Source organism: Mauremys mutica, chromosome 2 (genome assembly GCF_020497125.1).
Source record: "Mauremys mutica isolate MM-2020 ecotype Southern chromosome 2, ASM2049712v1, whole genome shotgun sequence".
NCBI classification, from domain to species: Eukaryota; Metazoa; Chordata; order Testudines; family Geoemydidae; genus Mauremys; species Mauremys mutica.
In genome coordinates, this window is record NC_059073.1 from 272458722 (window position 1) to 272475483 (window position 16762).

The 16762-nt window shown below is 44.1% G+C and overlaps 1 protein-coding gene across 1 annotated transcript in view; it reads left to right on the plus strand.

The window, feature by feature from the left end:
- The window catches only part of ADARB2 (adenosine deaminase RNA specific B2 (inactive)), a 406044-nt gene that overhangs the window by 58334 nt on the left and 330948 nt on the right, over positions 1-16762 (plus strand). The gene's annotated exons all lie outside the window — the stretch shown is intronic.

Below are 16762 nucleotides of genomic sequence, written 5' to 3' on the forward strand. Positions count from 1 at the left end.
TATTTGTGGAAGAGAGTTAGGGACTTTTTAGGAATCCCTTACTTTTTAACCCTCTGAGTTTTAATGCGAGTTAGATCAGTCCTCCCTGCTTCTAAGCTACCACAATGGATATGTTTTTCTCTCTGCACTTTATTGTCTAGCCCAGCTGATGGCCAGATATTTGTGTTCACTTACCACCTGATCCTGCAAGGTGCTGACCATCCTCATCTCTTGCTTGGCCTGCTCTCATTTGTTTGCTGTTTATCAACCCTCCTCCCCCAGCAAAAACTTTGGTAGGTGCCTCCTAAAATATTATTCCTGTGCACAGAGCTTGCAGTAGGGAGGAAATCGAGGGAGATAGGACAGAGCTAACATCAGAAATATGGGGAAAGGTGGTGATTTATGGGCCCGTAGAGGGAATTAAGGTGCCCCTTAAATTCCATGTGCTAACGCCCCACATTGCCAGGCTGTGTACAGGGGGAGCTGTCTATGGAGTTTCTGCTCCCTGCCCACACATGTTGGAGGAGAGTGGGTGCAAAGGGGCATGGAATGGATGGAGCCTTGACCACACACATGCTGTACCCCAACATGCTGGACAGCAGAGAGGAGCTGGTGCAAGTAATCATCTGGTGGCATGGGCCAGATGCAAACTAATTCCCTCCATCCCCTCCCAGGGGCAATGGGGAAACTAAGAACAGAAACGAGTCCCTCAGCATCATAGTTCCTTCCCTATGTTGCTTTTTAGTGGTAATAAATGAAGGCTCAGTCTTCCCATTATGTAGTAACTCAACAGGGACTAGGACACACAGATTGGCAAAGTAGACCTTTTTCTAATTAATGGAATAAAATAAATAATGTGTTGGGTTAATTTCTTGTTAGCTTCAGAGAAGTAGGGCATGGGGAGGGACATCAATGAGGAGACATTGTTACAATGAAAGCTGCAAGGGCTTGGTACTTCACGGCGCTTGACTGTCTATTTCTAACTCACCGTGAACATTACCCCCCGGTGAGATGCCCACAAAACACTGCTGTAGTCTGTAGGCAGCAGCTCCACCAGGTTGCTAAAAAGGAATCTTCTTTTGGCTGAGCCCAGAGGAGCTCTCTCTTAACTGGAAGTCATGCCTAGCAGATCTTACACGCACAGGTTGGTCTAACATTAATATGAGTTACACTTACGCTACAAAGGCAGGATGTTTCCTCATATCAGATCCCAGATCTGACTTCCTAATTACTGGGGCTAGTGGAAAAGGCGGAGGTTATCTATTATACATGATAAACAATTCTAATCTGTCCCCAAAGGTACAAGCAGTAAAAGATTATAATTGATCCTAGGCAATGAAAACAAGGCAAACTCCAGATTCATTCATAACCAGTTTCAAACCCTGGGCAACACGTATCATTTATACAGAAATTTCTGATTTGCAGAAAGACAGGGAGACAAGTTTCTGGAGAAACTGTATGGAAGTGGAGTATTTGGGGGGGGCGGGGAATCGATAGGCAAATCACCAATAAATGGATGTTAAAAAGTAACTAGAGATGCCAACCTAAAACCACAGTACTGACTTGTTTTAGGGTACATCTACTCTACCCGCTGGATCGGCAGGTAGTGATCAATCTATCTGGGATCGATTTATTGTGTCTAGTGTAGATGCAATAAATTGATCCTGATCACTCTGCCGTCGACTCCTGTAGTCTACCGGGGCGAGAGGTGGAAGCGGAGTCGATGGGGGAGCGGCGGCGGTTGACCTCACGCTGTGAGGATACGAGGGAAGTCGACCTCAGATACGTAGACTTCAGTGACGCTATTCTTGTAGCTGAAGTTGCATATCTTAGATCGATTTCCGGCCCACCCCCACTCCCCCAGTGTAGACCAGGCCTAAAAGAGAACATACTTAGACTCCTTAGAAACCAAGTAGGATGTAGGCTCACCAGCAGACAGGATCTGAGAAAAGAAATATAAAAGTATTTATTCTTGCCTGATTAGACATCAGACTTTTCTGAGCTGTCCCTAGTTTTCTAGTAATCAAGACTGCACTGGGAAGTCCCAATATACCCAGTCCTAGGACTGTAGTGCAATAATCCAGTGCTTCCAAATTTCAACAGCTCATTAAAAAAAATGAGGTTCGCATGAGTGCTAGGGTTCAGGCCAAAACCAATTATCTGAAAATAGTGGGAAGATGACAACCCTGTGACCCAAGTGGAATTGAAAAAGGCATGAATGGAAAACCTGCCTGTGAGAGGTATGCACCCAGAGGACAAATACAAGGACTGTGGCAACCATTCTTAGACATTAATTGAAAAATAGAAATTAGAGGAAAAAGAACACCTCTTACTTCCCTGCATACCGATGAAGAACCAATTATTGGTTCTGAGCCTGTGAGTTGCTGAGTGCCTCCAGCAATTAGTAGGCGGCCAGGGTGCTCAACACTTCACAAGAGCTGTTTAAAATCTTGAAAGATCAGGCTCGTTATTAATATGAAACAACTCATCTTAGAATATTCCTTCAGCTACAACTACACTATTGAGGTCAATAGGAAGTCTTCAATAACTTCAGTGGAAGCAGATCAGGCCTGTGTATGCATTGGGGTTGACTGTCACTGGCCCTTACATGAGTATTTGTAGTCTCCTCCTTATGTGCTCTGTAAGGGCCAGCCACAACTGCAGACCATTTGCCATGGTCAGCACAGTGACTCAGAGGCATATTATGATTTATCAGAACCCTGGGCACAAAGAACATTTGGGCCTCCCACACCCTGAGGGCCCAGGGGCACCATAACTAGGGAAGCTGGGGGGGACATGCCCCCTCCCACTTATTAACATGGGCATAGTAGCCTTGGACAGGTGTGGAGCAGCAGTGGCATAGGTGTTTTTGGGGGGGAGGGGAGCATGTTGCCATCACACAAACACACACACACACCAAACTGCAAATCTCTGACAGGAGTAGCAGTGCCACATGTGGTTACTGCCTTAGGCATAAAGCCCAGGCAGCAGAGGGGGGCAGCCCATCACCAGGAGCAGGAGGGACCTGGTGGGGGCAGCCTGGCAGCAGGCACTGAGTGAACTAGGATGATCAAAGAATCGGGACACTGTGTGTGTGGGGGGGAGAGGTAATAGGAGCCTATATAAGAAAAAGACCCCCCCCCAAATCAGGGCTGTCTCTATAAAATTGGGACATCTGGTCACCCTAGAGTGAACCCATGTGGAGTGTTGCGGCCACTGAGGCTGGGCAAGTAGCAGTGGGAGCTGTGCTGGAGGAGCCCTCCCTGTCTGGCTCCTTGCTGCCTGTGACCTTCCCAGGGCTCCCAGCCACCTCCCAGGCTGGGGCAGAGCCTCCTCTTCCCACAGAGAGCATCTGCAGGCCCCCGGGGAGGGGGCAGGAGACTGGACTTGAGCCCCCACCCCTGGGTTCCACTGGCAGCAGTGTGCCCTGGGGGCAGGAACATGTGCTGGGGGCTGCTCTCAGGCCCCCTGGCCCCCAATCCAGGGCAGGTGGAGCGTCCAGGGTTCCCCAGTATCTTGGGTGGCTCTTACCACTGCCCAGCTCTAGGTTCTGGCCTGGGCAGGGGGCAGGGCCCTGGGCAGGGGGGAAGAGGAGGAGCAGGGCCACAGTTCCAATGCCGGTGCCCCCCCCACTTCTACCCAGGTTCTGGCTCTCCTGTGGGGGCCCCCCAAATTGGGCCCATACATTAATCACCCACTGCAGTGACTCCTCCATGCCTTGTGCTTGGAGGGAACAGGGAGGGAGAGCAGGAGGGGCCATGACCTAGTTCCACTTCACCATCCTGGAATGGGACTGGGCGAGGACGCTGAACCATTCAGAGCCACCAGGAAAACAGTCTCTCCCCAAGTTCTGTGTGGGACAAGATGGCTCCATCCCATCGTGACTGCAGAGCTGGGTCTTAAGGTCATAGTCTACGCCAATATATATAAAAAACACACCAATTTGCAAAACACAGATGAGTGTTATGTATGAGAGCGAGGCACTGGTCAAAATCAAAACCTCAGAGCCAAACACCCACAAAAGCTGGGGTTTTCAGAAGCTATACCCAGTTCTCATACATAAACACTGTTCTGTATTTCTGTAGAACCCTGATCAGGATGTATACACAGTTACAAAGTACACTGATATTTCCCTTGCCAAAATGCAGCCGGGGGGAATTGACACTCATAACAAAATATTTTACATTTAATACAGAACAAAACCTTCAAGCACGCCTCTCAACTCCAGCTTGTGTCGCATACACTCACTTGTCCCTGAACGCTTGGTTCCAAAGCCCTGGGTTTCAACTCACATAATCTTCAAGGATTCAAGCTATCAAGAGGAGTAAATGACTCTGCAGAGGAGAAATGATCCTGCTTTGCTGAAAAATTCCATCACATTTTCACACACATGTAGGTTTTAGTAAAAACAAAAGAAACCAAAATATAGTGTTTACAGGTAATATGAATCGATCGGCCTAAGTATATTAGGATTTGGTATGCAAAAAATGCCATAAAACTGGCACTGTACCGGGGCGGCTCTAGGAATCCCGCTGCCCCAAGCAGGGCGGCGCGTCACGGGGCGCGCTCTGGCGGTCGCCGATCCCACGGCTCCGGGGGACCTCTTGCAGACGTGCCTGCGGAGGGTCCGCTGGTCCCGCGGCTCCGGTGGAGCATCCGCTGGCATGCCTGCGGGAGGTCCACCCGAGCCGCGGGACCAGAGGACCCTCCGCAGTCATGCCTGCGGGAGGTCCACTGGTCTCGCGGCTCCGGCGGACCTCCCGCAGGCATGACTGCGGAAGGTCCGCCGGAGCCGGCTGCCGCCCTGCCGGCAAAATGCTGCCCCAAGCACGCGCTTGGCGCGCTGGGGTCTGGAGCCGGCCCTGCACTGTACTGTATTGGTGTCAGTAACAAACCAGTTTCAGTTAATATGTATTGGGTCCTAGAGAAATGTTTAAACTATCCTTCAAGGGTTTAAATGAAATTGACTTCTATAAATACCATTTGGTTTACTTAAATGCATCCAGCTGTGACAAAGAACTGGTGGGAGCACAAATAAATCAGAAGGAATTAAAATGCATTTGTTTTGAGAAGTGACTACTGGCTTTAGTGAAAAGTTTTATTGGGGTTAGTGAAAACAGTGTTTTTAATGAATCTTTGCTCATTTATTTAAACTATATTGTTTCCATGTATCCGTATTGGTGCCACTGGTTAATGAAATGAATTCAATTAAAGAGATTCAGCAAAACCATCTCCATTAGAAAAATTAAACTGACATCAGTTGTGTAACACCTCAGGTCCGTGATGCAAAAAGAGTAATCCCCTTGAAAATGATAAAATAAACACAATATAAATCCAAAGTGTTGGATAAAATATAAATTAATTGAAGGGATATGCTTTGTGCACATAGTGTGTGTTTATACTGGATGGTATCTAATCCTGGCATTGATTCAGTGTGTGGTACTTAAGCATGTGCATAACTTTAAGGATGCGAGAACATACGTGCTTAAGTGGATTCTCGAATCAGAGTGGGAGATGCAGCCAACCTTCTGCACTGGAGTTTGGGTTCAGAGAGACATTAAGGAGAAGAGGAAGATAAAACAAGAAGGAAACAAATGGTATTTGGCGAAGGACAGTTATGCAGTGAGATGTGTTCATGTGATGTTCTGTCTCATTTTTTTAAGGTAGGTTTAAAATCTACAAAGAACTTGTTTTGTTTGGGCCGAATCCTGAGTTCTCTTCTCAGTTTTTATTCACTTGCTCTAGCTCTTATCCAAAACTCTTATCCAACTCACTCTCTGCTTAGAGAGGGTTCTGGTGTGTTACTTTGCAATGAATTGATAGGCATGTAGCAAAAGTCTATTTGTGTATATGCCTTGGTGCTCTTTTAGGGTGTGACCCCTCCATCCTTGCTGTTTGCCCTCCTCTGGATTTATAAAACTAAAGACAGTTCTTCTGGACAGACATGACACAAGCCTGCGAGTATTAAATCTGAATAGCCATAATCCTGTTGCTACCTCAACATGGAGCTGCTTGGCTTTTCCTTTCTGACACAAGAAGGGACAAGGAGTGGAATTCTGGCCCTACTGAAATCAATAGGGTCTTTGCCATTGACTTGAATAAAGCCAGAATTTTACCTACAGAATGTCAGAAGCTTAAATGAGGGCTGAGATTTTCAAAGCACCTCACTTGTGGTGAAGAGATAAACCAGTTTAGGCAATTAGGTTAGCATTGAACACGTTTAGCTCAGTAGCTCTCTAGCTCACTTTCCTCACACTCTGAATGTCTCCAACCCCAAGCCCTGTTGTGTGGTGGTTGTCTGAAGGCACTTCTGCTGTCTCTGGAGAGCAGCAGGGCAGGGGAAGCCTGCTGCAAAGATGCCTCTTCCTAGGGTGACCAGATGTCCCGATTTTATAGGGACAGTCCCAATTTTGGGGGCTTTTTCTTATATAGGCATCTATTATCCCCCACCCCCATCCCGAGTTTTTACACTTACTATCTGGTCACGCTACCTCTTTCCTCCCTATACACCATGTAATTGAAAGGGACCCAGTGGTCTAGAGCTGTCAGAATTGGAGCACTTTTATTTCAGACTGAGGGGGTCTCTACAGCTCTCCAAAGAATTCAGGCTGCATTTTATACATTTGAGATCTTTTCAAAAAATACGTGGTTTGGCTTTGTGCCTGTTTTCCCTCTCTATTTTTAACCATTGACTACACTGTTGCTAAACCATTAGATATCTTAATACAGAAGATAATGTCCTCAGAATTATCATCATTACTGCATTCTTCCTATATATACGTGCATCAACTTCTCATTATGACTATAATACTTCATACTAAAAATCAGCAATCTTTCAGCACAGTTATTTTTCATAACTTGCACTGTATATAGATTAATGCCTAAAACCCTGAGTTGAGTTACTTTCTCTTCTGCTGCTTTCATGTGGCTTGGGTAGTTAGCAACGATTACAAATTTATATTTAGATTTGATAGCCAGAAGCAGGTTGCTGGTGAATGTCCTTCAGGCTTCTGAAAAAAGAATGAAAGGAACTCAGATATGATGTGCTCCATCATTTGTGACTTGTGAATGCAGTTGCATAAAGGTGTTTGCCTCATTTTCCATTTAAAGAGGGTTGACTACACTGAGGGTTTGTCCACATCTCCCATGAGATGTCCTGATGCAATTCAATCTGCATCAGTCTTTCTGACATAAATCAAAACCTGGTGGTTCCTCGGCAGGGTTTGTTTTGAGTGGTCAAAACGCTCCATGTTGCTCTCCATTGAATCTCAGCATCGAAGTTGAGTGAAAGGGTCTTGATGGAGTTCCATAAAGGGTTGAAGGATTTTAATCTTTTTTTTGGTGAGTTCTGCGGGTCATCATGCAACAGAATCCATGCGTTTGCATTGACATGGTTGAGAAAGTGAGATGTCTGGATAGCTCCTCTAATCTGTTGAGGTTTGATGTGCAATATGCTGAGTGGATATCACAGATACCACAGCACTTCCTATAAAGCTGGAATTTATCATCTAGCATTTATTATCTAGCATCCCTAGCCAAAATTTTTCCTCCTCCTCCCTCTTGTATAATGTGCTGTAGACTGATTGGTTGTTCCTCCCATCCGCCAAGTCAGTATTTCAGTGGTGGTGTATGTATATAAAGGGTTCTATATCAAGGGTGCCTACGTCACCCTTTTAGGTGTAAATTATTCAAATAAAAAATAAAAAAATTGAATAGTGCCACCTGATCAGAAGGTAACTAGAGGAAGCCCTAGGAGTCATACTTGCATTAATCAATTGCAGATAAGCTTAATTAGACTCTCAGACCCTAAGAGAGGAGGAAGAAAGTAGGTTCGCTTGGAAGCTTGGTAAATAAGCTCCAGAAACAAAAGAGTTGTCATGTTTGTTTTGTGATCTCTTTTGTTTGCTTTCGGTGTCTTTTAAAGATTGTTCACCTGTTTAAAGGGAAAATGGCCAAAGACTCTCCAAGTTTATTTTGATTTGGTTCCACCAAACAAATCTGTAAGTAAATTTGAAATCCCAGACTGTTCAAAACAGGACTCTTGTTGAATTTTATTTAGCTGCATGATTGATAACCCTGATTTGCCATAAGTACTCCACAATACTTTGTATTTTTAATACTTTTCAATAGACTGACTTACCTTGTATAGTCCCATAGGTGGATTAGTCCATAAAAGATTATTATTCTTAGTAATATTATATCAGCCATATAAAGACTTAAGGTACAGATAGTAAAACTGTAGCTGCACAGAATCTCATTTCATGTTACTTGGTTTAATTCTATATCCACTAAAATATTTATCAGGTGTCTAAAACTAGAAATCCACACATAGGATAAAATTCAGGCCCTATTAAAATCAAATGGCAAAGCTCCTATTGACATAAATAGAGACAGGATTTCACCCCTGAAATATATACCAAGGTGGAGGCCTATGCTAATATTTTATTCTTGTTCATGGATGAGAGCTTTGTTTGAAGATAAATCTACCAGCCAGTATTATACAGCTGGAACTCTTAAACTCAGAGAATGGCATTCCCGTCTTCCTAGAGAAGTTAGCATAATCCCTGCATGACCAGGTACCTGGAATGGGCCTCACTGAGAATGCCACAGTTAGGGCAGACTGCAAAAAATAGGGCAGACAATCCCAAGTGGTTTACTCTATAATCTATAATCAGATTCGCCAAGCCAACAACTGAATAGCTTCTGCAGTGCCACACTTGTTAACCAGAAGCCAAACACAGTCCCACTTAGGCATTCCAGCCCTTGGCTCCCATCCAGCTAAATGGGCTTAATATGGTGAAGGGTTATTGAAAACCTATTTCATCGTATATGAGGTTCTTACTGATCCCAGAGGATAAGACACACATCCCTAGGTCAATATGAATCTTAGGTCTTTCCCAATGATCACATGATGCCAGTCCTTTAAAACTAAAAACTAAAGGTTTAATAAGAAAAGAAAAGTTATAAATTGCTAGTAGATCGTACAGATACAAGTGATTTTCAGTGTTCATAGATCAGGATCATAGCAATATGGAATAAACTGCTAGCTTGCAAAAGTCTCTCTGGAATTACCCAAACAGATTGAGGATTATCAGGCCTTGGTTAGAGCTTCCTTGTTAGAAATCCAGTCCAGAGAAATGAAGACAAAATGAAGATGTCTCAGGTGCCTTTTTATATCCTCTGCCATGTGTATGGAAATGTACTGTCCCAAGCAAAGTCCACAGCCCCTGTTTGTGGAAATTACTGGCCCAAGATGGATTCCAGGGTCACATGAGCATATCACATGTCCTTACATATTGTTTACTGAATCACAGGGAGTGGACATTGGCCACTTGGAATCTGAAACATCTGCAGAAATACCTACTGGGTAGGAGGAATTTCTTCAATGGCCTATTGTTAGAGTGAAGTGTTCTTAATGGGCTATTAACACATAGCTGTCTAGCCTTGTGTGATGGGGTGGGGAGACCCTGTCCAGTGCAGGGTGAGTTCACCCTATCCTTAAAGCTGCCCTCAGTCTCCAGACCATGAGACCTAAGGGCAAGAGCCCATAGAGATGCCTTGATCTGCAGGGCTTTAAGACCCAATGACTGGAGTGTATGGAATCGCCTTGCTCCACAGGACAACAGGGTCACTTGGCCCACGTCCAGGGGTAGCCCTTCTCTGCTGAGCAGTAAATCCTAGCAACCAGAGTCCACAGGGGTAACCCAGAGTTTGCAAGACAATAAGACCTGATGGCCAAAGTCAATAGAGATACCCTGGGTCTACAGGGCAGTAAGACCTAGCAGCCAGAGTCATTAATGATACTCTGGATTCACCAGCAGCCAGGTTTAGTGGCCAGAGTCCATAAAGTCGCCCTCTGGGTGGGGCTGTATGGCCTCGCAGCTGGACCCATTGGGTCACTTTCTGGGTGTGGCTGTATGGCTTAGTAGCCAGAGTCAATGGAGATGTGCCTCCAGGCATGGCTGTATGGCCTAGTGGCCAGAGTCAATGGAGATGTCCCTCTGGGCACAGCTGTATGGCCTAGTGGTCACTTGTGGGGGGTATGGAAGCCAGGTAGTGAGACCCAGGCCCTCTCTGGCAGGTGTGTCCATCACTGGGTCACTGGGGATCCGTCTGCAACACGCTGACCAGCCTCGGGACAATGGCTTGTCCCCCCCAAGCTACTTCCTACCTTTTCACTCTCATCAGCGATCTGTGCATCTTCAGGGTCTCTGGGTTCTTTGGCCAGTGCAACCCCCTGTAGCTCCAATCTCCCTGGGATGTACACAAATAGCTGGGCGTCTGTGTGGGTCTCGGTGTCTCTGGCTTCCGTGATCCAGGGTGCCAGTGGTTCCTGGGCAGGAGCTGGCAAGCAGCATCCTTCTTCTCTGGCAGTCAGCCCAGACTGAACCAGGCTGCTCCCTCTTATATGGCTGCTACATCTGGAGTATGCCTAGTAGGGACATGGGAGGAGGGGGCTTCCTCTGCCCACAGTGAAGAGTCAATCCTTCCCCATACAGTGCTGGGTGAGTTCACCCCATCACACCTTGATGTAAATCTATTTGGGGGGTGTCACCCAGGAATACAACCGATGTGTAAGATACAAATACATAGCCAATATTCATAACTTTGGATATAAAGATGACACAATCATATGAACAGGATAATCATACTTAGCAAATCGTAACTTTTCCATTGACACCATATATGACATACTTTGTACAAGATTTGTTACATTTGTGTAACAATGGTAGCAACAATGATACAAATGGTCATCTTTCTTATACACAGCATCACACCCTGGTGTTCAGATTCGCAACATTTAAGCCAGAAAGGACCTGATCTCCTGTATATTGCAGGCCACTAAATTTCATCCAGTTACCCCTGTAGTGAGCCAAATACCTTCTTTGACTAGAAAATAACTTGTTTGGCTAAAACATATCTCCACTAAAACAACCAGTGTTCATTGATTTAAAGATGACAAGAGATGGAAAATCTACCATTTCCTTTGGTAGTTTGTTCCACTAGTTTATTACCCTCACTGTTAAAAATGTCACTTACTTCTAATTTGAATTTATCTGGCTTCATCTTCCAGCCACTGGTGTTGTGGACTCAGGGACAAATGTCTTGTAGGTCTTGCAATCCAACTGTCATATAACTGATTTTCATGAACAGAGCAAAGTAATAAAGTTGTAAATTAGCCCAGCTAAGAATTGGAGAAACATGCAGGAGCAGGAACGCTCCTGAAGATAAGAAGGTAATTTTTTATCCTTCTGTTTATTCTATTATTTCTTACTGATCTCTGCATCAGGCTAGTGGATACAGTTAACTGTGACTTTTCTCTGAGGCAGCACGCTGGTGATGCTAATAGTGAGAAAATGTATTAATCGTTTGGCCTGTGGCACACTCAGCACTCATTCTCTCTAGCACGCTTTCCTTTTTCTCAACAGGGTGGTAATAGACATGTAATCTTAGGCCTTGGCTACACTTGCAAATTTGCAGCGCTGCAGCAGGGTGTGAAAACACACCCTCTCCAGCGCTGCAAATTGCGGCGCTGCAAAGCGCCAGTGTGGTCAAAGCCCCAGCGCTGGGAGCGCGGCTCCCAGCGCTGTACGTTATTCCCCACAGGGAGGTGGAGTACGGACAGCGCTGGGAGAGCTCTCTCCCAGTGCTGGCACTTTGACTACACTTAGTGCTTCAAAGCGCTGCCGCAGCAGCGCTTTGAAGTGCAAGTGTAGCCAAAGCCTCAGTATCTCTACGAGGTTTAACACATAATCTCACTGTCTCTGCTCCATAAAGATGTACCTGTAAACCTGATGTCTCTGTTGCAGTAGGCATAGTGTATGTGCAGCTACAGCTGCCATGTTCATGTAATCTCATTGTATCAAAATATGTATCAAAGTATATATATATATGCAAATTCTCTCTGGCTATACATCTTCATTTGCATACTTTACTTCTCTTTAAATATTTTCTGTATTGCTCTGGTAGCTCTTCCAATTTGGAACTGACTAGAATTTGTTGGACCAAAAAGAAGGAACGAAAACCAACCACTTCCAGATTCTTTCTCTTTCAATGTTACTCAATGTTAAGCACACTTTGACCTGGGGCCTGATGTGAAAACACACTTCTTTTCCCTCCCGAAAATATTTAAACTGGCTTTTAAAATTGAGGAGTTAGTAGAATGTATTAAGTACCAATTTAGAATTTTTCTGTGTCATTTCATAGAGCCAAAGACAAGAAGTAACCCCCAAAAATGTATATTTGTTACTGAAATGAAGATACTATAACTCAACAATCTGCTATTAAAAACTAAATGGATGCTGCACTTTCCCACAAAGAACATGATGGGAGATGTTTAACTTGTTGGGTACATAGGAAATAAATCACTCAAGCCAGGCCAACCAAACTTTTGTTCAGAATGATAACGCAATGTGACCTTCTTTAGAGATTTGAATAAATATGGATGCCGGTTTTTTTCCTCCACACACACTTCTTAGTTCTGAGATTGGAACTGCTGAATTAGAAGAGAGGTCTGTCACGATATTTCTAGCTTGACTGGAAGCCGCAAGTAATGAAAATATTACCCCAAAAATCTTTTCTCACCACATTTCCAGCCCAATTTGCTGACTTTTGAAGTTCACACAAGGCTTGGTCAAAAGGCCACTGTAGTTGTTGCAAAGATTCCCATTGACTTCAGTAGGCTTTTGATCAGGCCCAGGGTAGTAAATGATGAGTGTGAGACTAGCATCTGAATTTTGGGATGTTTATTCAGCTAAAGTGAATCTCTGAGTTTCACTCACCTCTCAATGTTTCAGTATTCCCGATACTTTACGTCACTACGGTACTTATTAAGAAGATAGATTGAGGACTGTTATTTAGGAAACGATTCAGAGGGGTAGCCGTGTTAGTCTGGATCTGTAAAAGCAGCAAAGAATCCTGTGGCACCTTATAGACTAACAGACGTTTTGCAGCATGAGCTTTCGTGGGTGAATACCCACTTTGTCGGATGCTTCGACGAAGTGGGTATTCCCCCACGAAAGCTCATGCTTCAAAACGACTGTTAGTCTATAAGGTGCCACAGGATTCTTTGCTGCTTTTAGGAGAAGATTATCACTCATCTTGCGTGGGCTACCCACAATGCACACGACAGCATGTGGTGGGCGGAGGAAGAGAAGCTTCCTGCATGTGGACTGGAAGTAGGTCGGGGGAGAGAGGAGGATTGATTCCACTTCCTAATATGCTTGACTACCTCTCCTGCTGCATTGACTCAGTGGTGCTAATCTTGTGTTGGCATAGAGTGTCTATATTAGTAGCAGATTACTTCTGCCATGTCCCCAGGAGCAACAGGTAAATGGAGAACTATATCTTAGCTCCTCTGATTTACAATGTGGCCCCTTGGCTGCTTCTGGGCAGCACAACTGTATCCTACCTCACCTGGGACAACTTGTTAAGGGCTAAATTGTCAGTTAATTTTTTAAGGTAATTGAAAAGCTCATTAAGGGTGACCACTGTAAATAAAGCTACATTGGCACAAAAGTTATATGTGTCATAGTAGAGTTAGTGTTTGAAGTATTTAGCCAGTTACAAAATAGAATGACTGGCAGACCTCGCTAGCAAATTGGCCCCTTTTCTCCTAGTTTTGGTAACCCAATGTTTTCTGTTTTATGGAAAACATCCTGGTTTCTTAACTTTTGTTAAAAAGTTCTGATCTATAATAATAACAATAATAAAAACTTATGAGGGATGCTCTAACAAATTTTGACTAAGAGTGCCATACCAAAAACCTTGGAGTATGAATGCAGCCTCTTTCACCTTGCTCCCTTGTCTTGTGCACCCCAGGGTTCTGCTCCAGGTTTAGGTGGATTAAAAAATGACTTTGGGTGAAGGCTGGATAGGATGTTGGAATCTGTCACCATCTTGGAAGCACTTTTACTGTCAGCGATGGCTTGTCAAATCTTGGATAAAGCTAACTTATTCTAAACATCTTAATAAAAGTATCTGTTTGTCTTTCCTTTGTGGAGCAGTAGCTTATTAAGTTCTTCTCTATGCCATTACAGGAGCAGAATTTGAAAATGTTTTGAAAACATCCCTTAGAGCACACAACAATAATTAACAGCCTAGCAAGTGCTGAGCAGCAAGTAGCTGATAATGACAGAGTCTAATATCGACTGAACACAATTAATCATGGATACTACCCATAGAGCTTAGGATTTATACTCACTTATTATGAAGCACTGATGAGGTCCCTTCTCGATCCTTCACAATGTATGTATTAAGAGTATCTTTTCTCCATAAGCAGAAGAAAGCAGAAGGAACGCTTTGAGACTTGTATTTCTTAATGTTTACTATCTCTCCATTATGCCGTTAGTCACTGGTATTCTCATAGGATGGTGGTATCATGGAGAGGCAGCAGCAGCTCATCCTTCTAATCTTTCCAGCAGACATGACAAGAGGCAATATATAGCGCAATCCCAATGTGACTAATAAGCACCAGCATTTTGATTAGGAGGCTTTACCCAACCTAGAAACTGAGGCAAAACAGCTTACCCCCAGTACATGTTCATCTTTGCTGAGGTTAAAAAGTCGTGATCAAATATTCTACAATGCATGTATGAGTGGCTTCATAATTTGTATAAAAACTGCATGATTTCTCTTCCTCTGTTACAATCATCATATTCCACTAGTACAGTGCAGCATCACAGCTAGAGCCCTACCAAATTCACGGCCATAAAAAAGGTGTCATGGACTGTGAAATCTGGTCTCCCCCCCCATGAAATCTGATATTTTGTGTACTTTTACCCTATTCTATACATATTTCATGGAGGGGACCAGTGTTTCCCAAACTGGGGGTCCTAACCCAAAAACGGGAGGCAGGGCAGGTGCGAGGTTGTTGTGGGGGGAAGAGGGTGACAGTATTGCCATCATTACTTCTGCACTGCCTTCAGAGCTGGACAGCTCAAGAGAGGCAGTGGCAGGCTGAGAGCCCAGCTCTGAAGGCAGAGCCACTGCCAGCAGCAGCACAGAATAACGGATGGCATGGTATGGTATTGCCACCCTTACTTCTGCGCTGCTGCCTTCAGAGCTGGGTGGCTGGAGATTGGCAGTTGCTGGCCAAGGGCCCAGCTCTGAAGGGCAGTGCAGAAATAAGGGTGGCAATACTATACCCTGCTATCTTTACTTCTGCGCTGCTGCTGCGGTGCCGCTGCCTTCAGAGCTGGGCTCTTGGCCAGCAGCCCCACTCTCTGGCTGCCCAGCTCTGAAGGCAGCGCTGCTGCAAACAGCAGTGTGGAAGTAAGGGCGGCAGTAGTGCGATCCTCCTACAATAACCTTGTGCCTCCCCACCTCCCATTTTTGGGTTAGGACCCCTACAGTTACAACACCATGAAATTTCAGATTTAAATATCTGAAATCACAAAATTTACAATTTTTAAAACCCTATGACCATGAAATTGACCACAATGGACTATGAACTTGGGAGAGCCCTAATCATAGCTATTTGGCAATTTACTAGAATCTTAACCCCAAAGTGAGTTCATAGCAAGGCAAAGGAGACTAGAGCCATCGTGTTGCAAAGCACTCTCAGTAAGACTCAAAATACTGTATGGCTGGGTAAAGAAGATTCTCCACAATTTTAAAACTGTTCAAACCCTGTTCATACCTAGTTTCTGATTTATTGCCCCACCTAATCTCAGATTGTTTGTTTGCAAATTACTTTTGCGTTCACAAAAGAAAATAGCATAGAGCAGTGGCTCCCAAACTGGGGTATGTTTTCCCACCAGTCCTCGTACTGTAAGGTTTTTGTAATGAAAATGGTATCCAAATCCTCTTCTGTCTATTTTCCACTTAATTATAAGGCTGGGATTTGGAGCAGCCAAGACTCCCTTACTAGTTGGAGAGTGCAGAGAGCAGAGTTGAATGGGAAGATGTGGGCATTGGTACAGCCAAGATCTTAGAGGTTGTTGATGTAAACTATTTAACCATTTGACTACTGTATTCTGCATATGTCTAATAAAACTCACCAAAAGTTCCACTGCTTGAAACACATCAGCTATAGCAGTGGTTCTCACACAGGGGTACACATACCCTGGGGGGAACACAAAAGTCTTCTAGGAAGTACGTCAACTCAGCTAGATATTTGCCTAGTTTTAAATTTGCCTATTTTTTAAAAAGCACTAGCGACGTCAGTACAAACTAAAATGTCATATATACAATGACGAATGTATGCAGCTCTATATACTATACACTGAAATATAAGTACAATATTTATATTCCAGTTGATTTATTTTATAATTGTATGGTAAAAATGATAATCAAGTTTTCAGTAATAGTGCGCTGTGACACTTTTGTATTTTTCTGTGATTTTGTAAGCAAGTAGTTTTTAAGTGAGGTGAAGCTTGGGGTACACAAGACTCCTGAAAGTAGTCTGGAAAGGTTGAGAACCACTGAGCTATGGCACAGGTATCATTCATTCCACCAGACTGCAAAAGAATTCAGTAATGAAGCTCCTGTGATAAAAGCAATAACCTACAAGTCCAGCGAAGAGAGGATTAGTAGAAGATAATGGGGCTAGAAAGAATTAATTCTCTTTTGATAGTTGTTGATGGATTCTCTAGGTCTGATTCTGAAGGCATGGGGATGTTGAAACTCCATTGACATTAATGGGAGTTCCATATGTGGCTGCAGAATCAGACACTCTGAACACATTACCAAACTACCAACTGAAAAAAAGATATATTTTTTTACCATGTACAGTTGGCCTGTGGAACTCATTGCCACAACAATGGTTGGGATTCTTTTAATT